The sequence below is a fragment of the Salvelinus fontinalis genome, chromosome 21, assembly GCF_029448725.1.
Source record: "Salvelinus fontinalis isolate EN_2023a chromosome 21, ASM2944872v1, whole genome shotgun sequence".
NCBI classification, from domain to species: domain Eukaryota; kingdom Metazoa; phylum Chordata; class Actinopteri; order Salmoniformes; family Salmonidae; genus Salvelinus; species Salvelinus fontinalis.
The window spans coordinates 15,418,902-15,434,273 of NC_074685.1; the positions used below are offsets into that span (position 1 = coordinate 15,418,902).

The 15,372-nt window shown below is 42.7% G+C and overlaps 1 protein-coding gene across 12 annotated transcripts in view; it reads left to right on the forward strand.

The window, feature by feature from the left end:
- Positions 1-15,372, forward strand: part of LOC129818309 (ceramide transfer protein-like) — a 75,873-nt gene that overhangs the window by 39,562 nt on the left and 20,939 nt on the right. The window lies entirely within an intron of this gene.

Sequence of the window (15,372 nt, forward strand, 5' to 3'; positions counted from 1 at the left end):
CGCCTCCCTACCACTGAGGAAGTACAGTTCCCGCTCAGCCCAGTCAAAACTGTTCGCTGCTCTGGCACCCCAATGGTGGAACAAACTCCCTCACGACGCCAGAACAGCGGAGTCAATCACCACCTTCCGGAGACACCTGAAACCCCACCTCTTCAAGGAATACCTAGGATAGGATAAAGCAATCCTTCTGCCCCCCCCCCCCCCTAAAAGATTTAGATGCACTATTGTAAAGTGGCTGTTCCACTGGATGTCATTAGGTGAATGCACCAATTTGTAAGTCGCTCTGGATAAGAGCGTCTGCTAAATGACTTAAATGTAAATGTAAATGTATATCCCCTTACTATTAAGCAAAGCTTCCCTCAAGAAGGCAGGGGCTGTACTAGACATAAAAAATGACAAGGCAGTGATGTTTAAACAACCAGTGACCCTTGAACTTACTTCCTCAGGCCATGTAAAGACATCACACATAGTCCATGTAAAAATTTGATTCTGATGGACACAGAGCACATGGAGATTCTGACAGTCACAGAGAACATGAACACAAAGGAAAAACACAAAGTATTGTTAAAACTTCAAACAGTTTGGACATGCTACAGTAGACAGACTTCAGAAATGACTCAGCAGTTCTGGGAATAATGATGATGAGAGTATTTCCATTCTACAGCAGATAGTTAACAGTTGTGAGATGTCAGAAATACAGCAAACCTAATCCCAGACCAGCTGTTGGTTTGCCACTGGCTTCTAAGTACAATGATACAATGGTTGTAGATTTACATGAGCTAGGACCAAGTATGTGGTACCTTCACATAGTCAACCACTTCACACACTTCATTGTGAATACAAAGAAACCCAGTGTAATCATCAAGCACTTCATTCATTCCTGGAAAAAAAAAATGAAAAAACCTACACTCGATCCCTCCGATGTCAACAACTACAGACCAGTATCCCTTCTTTCTTTTCTCTCCAAAACTCTTGAACGTGCCGTCCTTGGCCAGCTCTCCTGCTATCTCTCTCAGAATGACCTTCTTGATCCAAATCAGTCAGGTTTCAAGACTAGTCATTCAACTGAGACTGCTCTTCTCTGTGTCACGGAGGCGCTCCGCACTGCTAAAGCTAACTCTCTCTCCTCTGCTCTCATCCTTCTATACCTATCGGCTGCCTTTGATACTGTGAACCATCAGATCCTCCTCTCCACCCTCTCCGAGCTGGGCATCTCCGGCGCGGCCCACGCTTGGATTGCGTCCTACCTGACAGGTCGCTCCTACCAGGTGGCGTGGCGAGAATCTGTCTCCGCACCACGTGCTCTCACCACTGGTGTCCCCCAGGGCTCTGTTCTAGGCCCTCTCCTATTCTCGCTATACACCAAGTCACTTGGCTCTGTCATATCCTCACATGGTCTCTCCTATCATTGCTATGCAGACGACACACAATTAATCTTCTCCTTTCCCCCCTCTGATAACCAGGTGGTGAATCGCATCTCTGCATGTCTGGCAGACATATCAGTGTGGATGACGGATCACCACCTCAAGCTGAACCTCGGCAAGACGGAGCTGCTCTTCCTCCCGGGGAAGGACTGCCCGTTCCATGATCTCGCCATCACGGTTGACAACTCCATTGTGTCCTCCTCCCAGAGTGCTAAGAACCTTGGCGTGATCCTGGACAACACCCTGTCGTTATCAACTAACATCAAGGCGGTGACCCGTTCCTGTAGGTTCATGCTCTACAACATTCGCAGAGTACGACCCTGCCTCACGCAGGAAGCGGCGCAGGTCCTAATCCAGGCACTTGTCATCTCCCGTCTGGATTACTGCAACTCGCTGTTGGCTGGGCTCCCTGCCTGTGCCATTAAACCCCTACAACTCATCCAGAACGCCGCAGCCCGTCTGGTGTTCAACTTTCCCAAGTTCTCTCACGTCACCCCGCTCCTCCGCTCTCTCCACTGGCTTCCAGTTGAAGCTCGCATCCGCTACAAGACCATGGTGCTTGCCTACGGAGCTGTGAGGGGAACGGCACCTCCGTACCTTCAGCCTCTGATCAGGCCCTACACCCAAACAAGGGCACTGCGTTCATCCACCTCTGGCCTGCTCGCCTCCCTACCTCTGAGGAAGTACAGTTCCCGCTCAGCCCAGTCAAAACTGCTCGCTGCTCTGGCACCCCAATGGTGGAACAAACTCCCTCACGACGCCAGGTCAGCGGAGTCAATCACCACCTTCCGGAGACACCTGAAACCCCACCTCTTTAAGGAATACCTAGGATAGGATAAAGTAATCCTTCTAACCCCCCCCCCCTTAAAAGAGTTAGATACACTATTGTAAAGTGGTTGTTCCACTGGATATCATAAGGTGAATGCACCAATTTGTAAGTCGCTCTGGATAAGAGCGTCTGCTAAATGACTTAAATGTAAATGTAAATAACACTTAATCCGGCATAGCCAAAGACATGACAATGACATCGCCAAAGTCGAGGATCGGTAGGATGGTCAGTTTTACGAGGGTATGTTTGGCAGCATGAGTGAAGGATGCTTTGTTGCGAAATAGGAAGCCAATTCTAGATTTAACTTTGGATTGGAGATGTTTGATGTGAGTCAGGAAGGAGAGTTTAAAGTCTAACCAGACACCTAGGTATTTGTAGTTGTCCACATATCCTAAGTCAGAACCGTCCAGAGTGGTGATGCTGGACGGGCGGGCAGGTACAGGCAGCGATTGGTTGAAGAGCATGCATTTAGTTTTACTTGTATTTAAGAGCAGTTGGAGGCCACGGAAGGAGAGTTGTATGGCATTGAAGCTCGTCTGGAGGGTTGTTAACACAGTGTCCAAAGAAGGGCCAGAAGTATACAGAATGGTGTCGTCTGCGTAGAGGTGGATCAGAGACTCACCAGCAGCAAGAGCGACATCATTGATGTATACAGAGAAGAGAGTCGGCCCAAGAATTGAACCCTGTGGCACCCCCATAGAGACTGCCAGAGGCCCGGACAACAGGCCCTCCGATTTGACACACTGAACTCTATCAGAGAAGTAGTTGGTGAACCAGGCGAGGCAATCATTTGAGAAACCAAGGCTATCGAGTCTGCCGATGAGGATGTGGTGATTGACAGAGTCAAAAGCCTTGGCCAGGTCAATGAATACGGCTGCACAGTATTGTTTCTTATCGATGGCGGTTATGATATCGTTTAGGACCTTGAGCGTGGCTGAGGTGCATAGCGGAGAAGGTGCGGTGGGATTCGAAATTGCCGGTAATCTGTTTGTTGACTTGGCTTTCATGATCAAAGGCTACTACTAGCGTTACTGCTACTGATACCACTGCTACTAGGGAGTAATAATAATAACAATAGTAATAATTATCTTGTTCATGCAGCAGTTCAAAGTGCTTTACAAGCTACAAAGGAACTTGTAATAGATTTTAACCCAAATAATACATTACCCATAAAGGTGTGTGCGGCATGGCGGCAACTTTAAAACCAGACCAGTTTCAAAAAAACCAAACAATGATAAAAGACACATTATAATGTTTTGGCATACGATACATCTTTAATATTATAACTGTTGACATTACCTACAATGTGGCTTAGCTCTTGTTTATTTAAGATAAGAGGAAGTAGTAGTCGCTAGTGCACACTTTATTTTCAGTTGTCCTGCTTTTGGTCGTACTGCATATGCTTGTTTAAGGTGAATGCACCAATTTGTAAGTCGCTCTGGATAAGAGCGTCTGCTAAATGACTTAAATGTAAATGTAAATGGATAAGTGTGCATGGCCCGCCACAAAATTTGTAGTGACAATGGAGGAGAATTCTAAAATAATGAAAAAAGAGAAATGGCTGACAAATTCAACATGGAAGTAAAGACAACTTCTGCATACAGTCCATGGAGCAATGGACTTCTGGAGAGACATAATCAAACACTCACAGAGATTATGCTGAAAGGGAAGCAAGACAATGGATGTGACTGGAAAACAGCTCTAGATTGGGCTTTGAAGGCAAAAAACTCAATGCACAATGTTTATGGTTACAGCTCATACCAACTAGTGTTGGGCAGAACTCTAATCTTCCCTCTGTACTGGTTGACAAGCCACCAGTACTAGAATGGACCAGTGTGAGTGAATGGGTGGGACAGCACCTTTCAGCACTACATGCAGCGAGAAAAGCCTTCACTGAAGCAGAGTGTTCAGAGAATTCACAGGGCTCTACGTAAACAGCTTTGACCCACCCACCGATGAGAAGTACGAGACTGGTAACAAAGTCTGGTACAAACGAGTTGACTGTCAAGAGTGGAAAGGACCGGGAGAAGTCATTGGCCAAGATGGTGTGGTGATATTTGTGAGGCACCATTGTCAGGGTGCATCACTCAAGATTGCGGAAAGTAAATGATCAACAAGATGGAGGGGCTGTTGCTGAGAATCAACCTCCTAATTAAAATTACAAAAAAAGACAAATTAACAGACATGAACCTACCAGATGTCGCATCCAATGATATGGACACTGAAACTGACACAGGAAATGGAGCAGAGACCTTCAACCATGCCACAGGTAATACTGTTGAGAGTCCAAATGAGGAAAACATTCAATAAGAGCCAAGTGTTAATCAATCAATCAAATGTATTTATAAAGCCCTTCTTACATCAGCTGATGTCACAAAGTGCTGTACAGAAACCCAGCCTAAAACCCCAAACAGCAAGCAACGGAGGTATAGAAGCACGGTGGCTAGGAAAAACTCCCTAGAAAAGCCAGAACCTAGGAAGAAACCTAGAGCGGAACCAGGCTATGAGGGGTGGCCAGTCCTCTTCTGGCTGTGACGGGTGGAGATTGTAACAGAACATGGCCAAGATGTTCAAATGTTCATAGATGACCAGCAGGGTCAAATAATAATCATCACAGTGGTTGTCGAGGGTGCAACATTTCAGCACTTCAGAAGTAAATGTCAGTTGGATTTTCATAGACAACATTGTTGTTCCAATCTGAAAACTGGACAAACTGTTAAATACATGGACAGAGAAAGTGGTATTCCACATACAGCAACAGTTAAGCAGGAAAAGCCAAAGGAAAACACCAGAACTGGTACAACTTGCAGTACTCTGAACCAGGCACACTTTCTGGTACAACAGGGTCAGCTGACCTGTCATTTGTAGATAATCTCAGAATTTAACCAATGGAAAATCAAGAAAAACAGAATGACATTTAAAATGGTTTACTTGAAACAAAGGACGTGTCATTTGACTCAGCTAAGCTAGATGAGCTCAGTAGTTGGAGGGAAAATGGAGTGTTTGACAAAAATGTTTCTCAACAAGGTGGGTGTGTACCCTTAAAGCATCCTTAACTGGAATAGTGCCAAAAGCACGTCTAGTGGCTAGAGGTTGAGGAGCTGGCTGCTAAAGAACTCCCAAATGACTCACCGACATGCGCCTCAGAGTCACTCCGATTGCTGCTGACAGTGATCTGCCAGAAAAAAATGAAACTTCATTCCATAAATATCAAATCTGCAATTTTGCAGGGAACAGAGCTGTGAAGGGACATTCACATCTGACCTACGTCTGAAGCTAAGAGCGAAGGAACACTGTGGAAACTAAAGTGTATGCATGGCCTGGCAGATGCATCACTCTACTGGTACAACAAAGTCAAGGCAACAATGCTGAGTACAGGTGGAAAAATGTCAAGGGGATCCTGCAGTCTTCTATTGGCTTGATCAAGACTGCAATGTGACTGGAGTACTTGCCTGTCATGTTGATGACTTCATCTGGGGTGGCTCACAGGCCTTTGCTACAACTGTGATTCCACACCTCAAAGCTGTTTTCCAGGTCAGCCATGAGGAGCATGATAAACTCTATGCCAACATAACAAAAATTACTACAGTTGATGGAAAAATACTGATTTAACAGGAGAACTATCAATAATCTTCAACCTATCCACATGGATAATTCAAGAGCCATACAAAGGAATTCCCCTCTCTGTGGAGTTGAAGCTGATCAATTGAGGTCGAAGACAGGTCAAATTCTATGGGTTGCTAGACAGAGTAGACCTGATGTAATGTTTGATGGCTTCAACTTGGCATCCAACACAACATGCCAATGTACAAACCATTCATGAGGCAAACAAAGTTGTTCGTAAACTGAAATCACAACAAGTGACTCTAAAGTTACAGCATGTTGGAAAAGATGACTCTGAAACTAATTGTCTTCAGTGATGCTTCCCTAGAGAACCTTACAGATGGGGGCACACAAGGTGGACATCTAATTGTGTTAATAGGGGAAGGAAAAAGATTCTCTCCTATCTGTTGGCAGTCAAAAAGGATCAGAAGGGTTGTCCGAAGTACACTTGCTGGATAAACCCTTGCGGATGGAATTGACAATGCTATCTTTCTTGCAACTCTGTTCTCACCACTGGTGAGACAAAATGGCACATTCTACCTGTAGTTTGTGTCACTGACAACTACTCCTTAGTTGATGCTGTGAAGTCAACCAAGTCTGTCACAGAGAAAAGACTTTGTTTTGAGATTAGCAGCATCAAGGAACTTATTCAAGCACAGAGAATCCAGAGGATTCTGTGGTCAGCCACAAAGGAACAGCTTGCCTACTGTCAGACTAAAAAGGGAGCATCCGGTCTTGTGCTCCTAAAGGCACTCAGTAATGGAAAGTTAATTATGTTGTTGTTTTATTTGTCTTTAAAGAAATGTGGGAGATGGTTAAATTCATGTTTTAAGTATCCCAATATTTCTGTTGTTACGGGGCTTTCACTCTGTTATTAGTGCGCCTGCGCAGGGGTCTCGTTGTTGATGGACCTGGCCTGAGTGCAATGGCAACCATGTAGTGTGCTAATACGGTTTAGTAAACAATGTTGAACTGGAACCTTGTCATTGTCATTTCGAGTTAACACTCGCTCCCTCGCACGCACGCACGCACGCACGCACACACACACACACACACACACACACACACACACACACACACAGAGTAATGTGTTCTGGAATTATGCCCTATTACTCATCAGAGAGAAGGAGAGAGAATGAATAGATCAAATGAAAGTAAGAAGTCCTTATCAAGTAGGTCACAGATTTAAAAGAGAGGTAGAGAGAAGGGCAAGAGAGAGGAGGAGGGAGGGAGAGAGTTGTGGCTAGATCAGCATAGAGAGCAGGATAGAGAGGAGCAGTGGGAGGAGGAGAGGCAAGACAAGATATGAGGCAGTAGGAGTGGGAGGACCTAATTCCAGACAGAGTAGGGATTCCTCAAAGTGACTTTCTGTGTCCATCTCCTAGGGAGGGATTTGCTTATGCAGTGGTCATGGTGTGAGGTTGCAGGTGGTGTGAAGGTGAAAAAAGGCACTCTGAACACAGCAGAACAAATAGTGGACCTATGAGCATGTAATTAACATATCTAAATAGTGAATATTGTGCTTGTATGTGGTGTGTCTAAGAGGCTAAACAGCCAGACACCAACACTGCAGCACATGGTATTGAATGTGTCCTTGACGGCAGAGTAGCCACTAGTTTGGGGGGGGGGGGGGCGATACCAAACTTGGGGGGTCAAGGAGGCCAATGGCCGATATTTTAGCCGATATTCAATATCATTAAATGTGAACATTTTGATTACAACATTTCCCAGAGACAGCCATGTATGCATCAATTTTAAAATCAAACAATACATTTGACTAAATAACAACATAATGGTAATGATTTTATTTGAATGGTAAATCTCTTGATAAACTGGATACATTTTGATGGCATAGGCCTACTCACAAGCCAGGTGAATGCATATTCAATAGGAGTGTGCATGCATTGAGTTATTGTTTAGGCTGATCAGTGGAGTTTATGGTGCTACAGATGACAATCTGTTGGCCTTCCATTTGGGACTTATATAAGTCTACTGATCAACAACGTTTGCATAGAAGCATCACACCAGCATGTCACACCTGTATGTAAGGACATCATATAGGCGCTGCTGTTTAGTTTTTTAGCTGTCAGGACTCATCTCTAAACAACTCAGCTTCTAGGATGAAATTTGAAACAACTCAATTGACTAGTTCAGCCATCTGTCAAGAAATGGGCAGGTTGTAACTTGATTCTACTGCTATGATTGGATAGATTGGATACAGCAAGGCTGTAAATCTGCTCCCTTTCACGTCTCTCTCCATCACTCATATCACGTGCTGCTGTTTACTGCTACTATGAGAACTAGCTCAATGGCAATGACATTTGCTTACAAGCCATACATTTCCAGATTAGAGCGTGGTTCAGTTTTGCTTGCCTCGAAGCGAGCATAGAAGGCATTTAGCTTGGTCTGGTAGGCTCGTGACACTGGGCAGCTCGCGGCTGGCTTTCCCTTTGTAATCCATGATAGTTTGCAAGCCCTGCCACAATCGACGCGTGTCAACGCCGGTGTAGTAGGATTTGAGCTTTAGTCCTGTGTTGATGATTTGCCTGTTTGATGGTTCGTCGGAGGGCATAGCAGGATTTCTTATAAGCGTCCGGATTAGTGTTCCGCTCCTTGAAAGCGGCAGCTTTAGCTCAGTGTGGATGTTGCCTGTAATTCATGGCTTCTGTTTGGGATATGTACGTACGGTCACTGTGGGGACAACATTGTCGATGCAGTTATTAATGAAGCCGCTGACTGATGTGGTAACTACAGTCCTGTAGCTTAGTATCCGCTTCATCGGACCAATTCCGTATTGAGCATGTCATTAGAACTTCCTGTTTTGAGTTTTTGCTTGTAAACAGGAATCAGGAGGATAGAGTTATGGTCAGATTTGCCAAATGGAGGGCGAGGGAGAGCTTTATGTTTTTATGTGTGTGGAGTAGAGGGGATCTAGAGGTTTTTTTCACCTCTAGTTGCACAGGTGACATGCTGTAGATATGAGGTAAGACAGATTTCAGTTTCCCTGCATTAAAATCTCCGGCCAGCATTGTATGAGCATTTTCTTGTTAGTTTATGGCCCTATACAGCTCATTGAATGCAGTCCTAGTGTCAGCATCGGTTTGTAGTTGTAAATGCACAGCTACTGTACAAAAAATATAGATAAACTCTTTTGGTAAATAATATGGTCTACAGCTTATGAGTTATTCTAACTCAGGCGAGCAGAAGCTCTAGACTTCCTTAGTGTTATAGATGGGGCACCAGCTGTTGTAAACAAAGAGAGACACACCTCCAACTTTGAGCTTACCCGACGCTGCCGTTCTGTCCTACCGCCGGTGCATAGAAAAACCAGTTAGATGTATATTATCCATGTCCTTGTTCAGCCATGACTCAGAGAAACATAAGATATTAGTTCTTCAGGTCCCATTGATAGGATAGACTCGAATGGAGCTCTTCCAGTTTGTTCTCCAGTGATTGTACGTTCGCCAATAGAACGGAGGGTAGAGGCGGTTTATGTACTTGCCAACGTAGTTTTGTCAGGGTGCCTGCACGTCAACCTCTCTTACGCCATCTCTTTCTCTTCCGAGTGGTGGGGATTAGGGCCTGGTCTGGGGTGAGCAGTATATCCTGCGCCGCCGACTCATTGAAGTAGAAATCTTCATCCAAATCGAGGTTGGTGATCGCTGTTCTGGTGACCTGACCAAATTCACATAGAAATGTGCATTATAGATTTGTCATTCTCATTGAAAGCAAGTCTAAGAAGCGGTAGATCTGTTCTATGAGCGATATTTCGATGCTTCCTGTTCTTAAATTTAGTTTTTGCATCTTCTACTTTCGGTTTTTGAACACTAGCCTCAAACATCTGAAAATACAATATTCTTGGTTATGGAAGATATATTCACAGCGGTTTAGAATATGGTACAATGATTCTCTACAGCATACTGCTTGTTTTGTCACATAAACTGAAATTAGACAAACTATTAGAATTTTAGCAACCAAGAAATGGCGGAGCGATTCCTGCATAGTGCACCTTTAAGATCAGCACAATAAAACACAAAATTGCAGAATTGATCATGAACCCGTATAATGGCAACTGTCTAATCCAGCTCCAGTCTATCCTCCATTTCTCCCCCTCTCCCTGTTTGTCTGTATAGACTGATATCAAACACACCACTGCTTTGAACCTGTGGGTTGATTTTTTTAGTCTTTTATCAACCAACCAGATAAGAAACTGCTTTATATTCAATAGCAGCTCTGTGATTGGTGGATAGTGGCTGTATTGAACGATCATTGTCAGAATGAGAGTAGCAGATTGGCTGAGGGCGACAGTAGTGATGAAAGCCCCAGTGGAGGCAGGGAAAGGGTTACTCCCAGCCACTGAAAGATAGTAGCATCTGGCTGGTGGATGCAGGGCCAGGCAGCAGCCATGTTAATAGGCTGCCCTCTGGTTGTGAGGAATGGAAGCACATGTTTTCATCTTAGTTGAAAACACCTAACTATGCTACATGCTACATGCTCTCTTCCACATTAACCCTTAACTCCTGTAATACTAGGCCCCACAGAGTATCTGTCATATTTTCTAAGTGCTATTTCACACAGGGTGAATCACCATGTCAAATCAAGTAATCTCCAGAGAGAGCTTCCCTCTTTTCCCACCAGTCTCTCCCTCCCAATCTCTCTCCCTTTTCCTCCCTCCTTTTCTCTCTTCCTCCTTTCCCTCTATTTAAAGTTTATGGGTAATGTAAGTCAGAGAGCTTCCATCCATCCTCACTCCTTTACAGGTAGTCATCCTGTGACACCGTTCTGTGGTTGTCATGATCCCTGTTGCCATGGGCACTACATTGCTGCCATAGAAATGGAAAGAATAGAAGGTGCTTGGAAGTGCTAACCCTGGAAATTTGGTAAAACTGGTAACTGGTAAACTCATGGGTACACTCGCAATAGCTGCCTGGTATAGTCCCCGGCTTAAAATAAATGACTTTCTGTTGATGAGATACAGAGTAAGACAAGTTGTTTTGCATTATATCTTATTGCTTTTTTGTTTTCATGGCAGACTGAAGGAGAGTGCGGCAGCGTTACAGATGCAGCTCTATGTCATGGTCAGAAACTCTTCCTTTCCAGAACCTGACCATTATAGTCTTTTTATACACGTTGAATGGGGACTTCACTTCCCAGTCACTCCATATTTGCTCATGTGCATTTAAGTTGTGGCATTCAAGAAACTGGCGTAGGGGGTTGGGTGAGAAAAAGCATATTTCATATTCTTGCTGATTTGGAAGGGCTATGTAGGAATAGACATCTGCAGCAGTGATCTACTGAGATTGGAGCAGTAGGTTTTCAGCCAAATACTCTCCTTCCTCAACAAAGCTCAGCCTGACCCAAAGTTGCTGAGGTTGGGCTGCATAGCTCCCAAGATTGGGAACCATGATGGAAAACTTGCTCAGTTGTGATAAGAGAGGGGGACCACAGCACCTTAGACCACATTCTGACATTGTGTGTTACTAGGTTACCACATTTGGCTCACAGCAAAAACGTGACCCCTTTCAAAAAATATTTTCTTGTCTGCTTGTTTTAGTCAATTACAAAGCTACATTTAACAAAATAACTGTCTAAAGATTACTTTTCAACATTTCCTGCTCCCTAGCGTTCTCACTACTTAGAAAAAATATAATATTGTAGTGCTTCCCTCATGCCACTTTTCATGACTGTGCTAGAAGCCACTTGAGTGAGTGCTAGCTAGCAACCGACCAGAACATTAAGCTAGCCAAGACCAACAACACAAACAGACTAGACTATGCAGCTACAAGTAGTGAGTGGAGTTAGACTATACAGCTACAAGTAGTGAGTAGAGTTAGACTATACAGCTACAAGTAGTGAGTAGAGTTACAAACAGACTATACAGCTACAAGTAGTGAGTAGAGTTACAAACAGACTATACAGCTACAAGTAGTGAGTAGAGTTGCAAACAGACTATATAGCTACAAGTAGTGAGTAGAGTTACAAACAGACTGGACAGCTACAAGTAGTGAGTAGAGTTACAAACAGACTTTACAGCTACAAGTAGTGAGTAGAGTTACAAACAGACTATACAGCTACAAGTAGTGAGTAGAGTTACAAACAGACTATACAGCTACAAGTAGTGAGTGGAGTTACAGACTATACAGCTACAAGTAGTGAGTGGAGTTACAGACTATACAGCTACAAGTAGTGAGTAGAGTTGCAAACAGACTATACAGCTACAAGTAGTGAGTGGAGTTACAGACTATACAGCTACAAGTAGTGAGTAGAGTTACAAACAGACTATACAGCTACAAGTAGTGAGTGGAGTTACAGACTATACAGCTACAAGTAGTGAGTAAAGTTACAAACAGACTATACAGCTACAAGTAGTGAGTAGTTACAAACAGACCATACAGCTACAAGTAGTGAGTAGAGTTGCAAACAGACTATAAGTAGTGAGTAGAGTTACAGACTATACAGCTACAAGTAGTGAGTAAAGTTACAAACAGACTATACAGCTACAAGTAGTGAGTAGAGTTACAAACAGACTATACAGCTACAAGTAGTGAGTAGAGTTACAAACAGACTATACAGCTACAAGTAGTGAGTAGAGTTACAGACTATACAGCTACAAGTAGTAAGTAGAGTTACAAACAGACTATACAACTACAAGTAGTGAGTAGAGTTGCAAACAGACTATACATCTACAAGTAGTGAGTAGAGTTACAAACAGACTATACAACTACAAGTAGTGAGTAGAGTTACAAACAGACTATACAGCTACAAGTAGTGAGTAGGGTTACAAACAGACTATACAGCTACAAGTAGTGAGTAGAGTTACAAACATACTATACAGCTACAAGTAGTGAGTAGAGTTACAAACAGACTATACAGCTAGAAGTAGTGAGTAGAGTTACAAACAGACTATACAGCTACAAGTAGTGAGTAGAGTTGCAAACAGACTATACAGCTGCAAGTAGTGAGTAGAGTTACAAACAGACTATACAGCTACAAGTAGTAAGTAAAGTTACAAACAGACTATACAGCTACAAGTAGTGAGTAGAGTTACAAACAGACTATACAGCTACAAGTAGTGAGTAGAGTTACAAACAGACTATACAGCTACACGTAGTGAGTAGAGTTACTAACAGACTATACAGCTACAAGTAGTGAGTAGTTACAAACAGACTATACAGCTACAAGTAGTGAGTAGAGTTACAAACAGACTGGACAGCTACAAGTAGTGAGTAGAGTTACAAACAGACTATACAGCTACAAGTAGTGAGTAGAGTTACAAACAGACTATACAGCTACAAGTAGTGAGTAGAGTTACAAACAGACTATACAGCTACAAGTAGTGAGTAGAGTTACAGACTATACAGCTACAAGTAGTGAGTAGAGTTACAAACAGACTATACAGCTACAAGTAGTGAGTAGAGTTGCAAACAGACTATACAACTACAGGTAGTGAGTAGAGTTACAAACAGACTATACAACTACAAGTAGTGAGTAGAGTTGCCAACAGACTATACAACTACAAGTAGTGAGTAGAGTTACAAACAGACTATACAACTACAAGTAGTGAGTAGAGTTACAAACAGACTATACAACTACAAGTAGTGAGTAGAGTTGCAAACAGACTATAAGTAGTGAGTAGAGTTACAGACTATACAGCTACAAGTAGTGAGTGGAGTTACAAACAGACTATACAGCTACAAGTAGTGAGTAGAGTTACAAACAGACTATACAGCTACAAGTAGTGAGTAGAGTTACAAACAGACTATACAGCTACAAGTAGTGAGTAGAGTTACAAACAGACTGGACAGCTACAAGTAGTGAGTAGAGTTACAAACAGACTGGACAGCTACAAGTAGTGAGTAGAGTTACAAACAGACCATACAGCTACAAGTAGTGAGTAGAGTTACAAACATACTATACAGCTACAAGTAGTGAGTAGAGTTACAAACAGACTATAAGTAGTGAGTAGAGTTACAGACTATACAGCTACAAGTAGTGAGTAGAGTTACAAACAGACTGGACAGCTACAAGTAGTGAGTAGAGTTACAAACAGACTATACAGCTACAAGTAGTGAGTAGAGTTACAAACAGACTATACAGCTACAAGTAGTGAGTAGAGTTACAAACAGACTATACAGCTACAAGTAGTGAGTAGAGTTACAAACAGACTATACAGCTACAAGTAGTGAGTGGAGTTACAGACTATACAGCTACAAGTAGTAAGTAGAGTTACAAACAGACTATACAGCTACAAGTAGTGAGTGGAGTTACAGACTATACAGCTACAAGTAGTAAGTAGAGTTACAAACAGACTATAAGTAGTGAGTAGAGTTACAAACAGACTATACAGCTACAAGTAGTGAGTAGAGTTACAAACAGACTATACAGCTACAAGTAGTGAGTAGAGTTACAAACAGACTATACAGCTACAAGTAGTGAGTAGAGTTACAAACAGACTATACAGCTACAAGTAGTGAGTAGAGTTACAAACAGACTATACAGCTACAAGTAGTGAGTGGAGTTACAGACTATACAGCTACAAGTAGTAAGTAGAGTTAAAAACAGACTATAAGTAGTGAGTAGAGTTACAAACAGACTATACAGCTACAAGTAGTGAGTAGAGTTACAAACAGACTATACAGCTACAAGTAGTGAGTAGAGTTACAAACAGACTATACAGCTACAAGTAGTGAGTAGAGTTACAAACAGACTATACAGCTACAAGTAGTGAGTGGAGTTACAGACTATACAGCTACAAGTAGTAAGTAGAGTTAAAAACAGACTATAAGTAGTGAGTAGAGTTACAAACAGACTATACAGCTACAAGTAGTGAGTAGAGTTACAAACAGACTATACAGCTACAAGTAGTGAGTAGAGTTACAAACAGACTATACAGCTACAAGTAGTGAGTAGAGTTACAAACAGACTATACAGCTACAAGTAGTGAGTAGAGTTACAAACAGACTATACAGCTACAAGTAGTGAGTGGAGTTACAGACTATACAGCTACAAGTAGTAAGTAGAGTTACAAACAGACTATAAGTAGTGAGTAGAGTTACAAACAGACTATACAGCTACAAGTAGTAAGTAGAGTTACAAACAGACTATAAGTAGTGAGTAGAGTTGCAAACAGACTATACAGCTACAAATAGTGAGTAGAGTTACAAACAGACTATAAGTAGTGCGTAGAGTTACAAACAGACTATACAGCGACAAGTAGTGAGTAGAGTTACAAACAGACTGGACAGCTACAAGTAGTGAGTAGAGTTACAAACAGACCATACAGCTACAAGTAGTGAGTAGAGTTACAAACAGACTATACAGCTACAAGTAGTGAGTGGAGTTACAGACTATACAGCTACAAGTAGTGAGTAGAGTTACAAACAGACTATACTAAACAAGTTAAATGTCTTGCCAGAGAAGTTGTAAAAAATAGCGGCTGCGGCTCTATTTTGCCAGATGTTGTGCTACGCAACTCATCACTGACCGGATGTGACAATTATGGTCGTGATAAAGGCC